Source organism: Engraulis encrasicolus, chromosome 24, assembly GCF_034702125.1.
Source record: "Engraulis encrasicolus isolate BLACKSEA-1 chromosome 24, IST_EnEncr_1.0, whole genome shotgun sequence".
Lineage (NCBI taxonomy): Eukaryota > Metazoa > Chordata > Actinopteri > Clupeiformes > Engraulidae > Engraulis > Engraulis encrasicolus.
The window spans coordinates 6,440,317-6,440,872 of NC_085880.1; positions in this window are offsets into that span (position 1 = coordinate 6,440,317).

Consider the following 556-nt stretch of genomic DNA (forward strand, 5'->3'; position numbering starts at 1 on the left):
GAGAGAGAGAGAGAGAGAGAGAGAGACACAGAGAGACAGACACAGAGAGAGAGAGAGAGAGAATGACACAGAGGTGTGCATATGTGACACTGTGTGCGTGTATCTCTGTGTGTGTGAATCAGGGTTAGCCATGTCCAAAGTGGAGTCTAACCCTGAGTGTATAGTTTCTGGCATGTGTGTGCAGGGTTGGTGACATACACACTGCAGTGTGACCCTGAGTCTCAGTGTGCAGTCTCCAGGCTGAAGGACAAACACGGCCAGGGGCAGGCTCTTCAGCAGGGGTCACAGTGGTGATGACCTTTGATTACGACTTACAGCATCTCTCTCTCTTTCTCTTTCTCTCTCTCTCTCTCTCTCTCTCTCTCTCTCTGTCTCTCATGCAACACACACACGCGTGCGCGTGCGTGCACGCATGCACACACACACACACACACGCACGCGCGCGCACACACACACACAGAAATGGAAAGAATCCTCATTACGATGGACAGGATCTGTCCCTTTGACGCTAGCATTAGCTCATCCACCTTGCCCACCTGTAGGTCTCCAGCGTTCG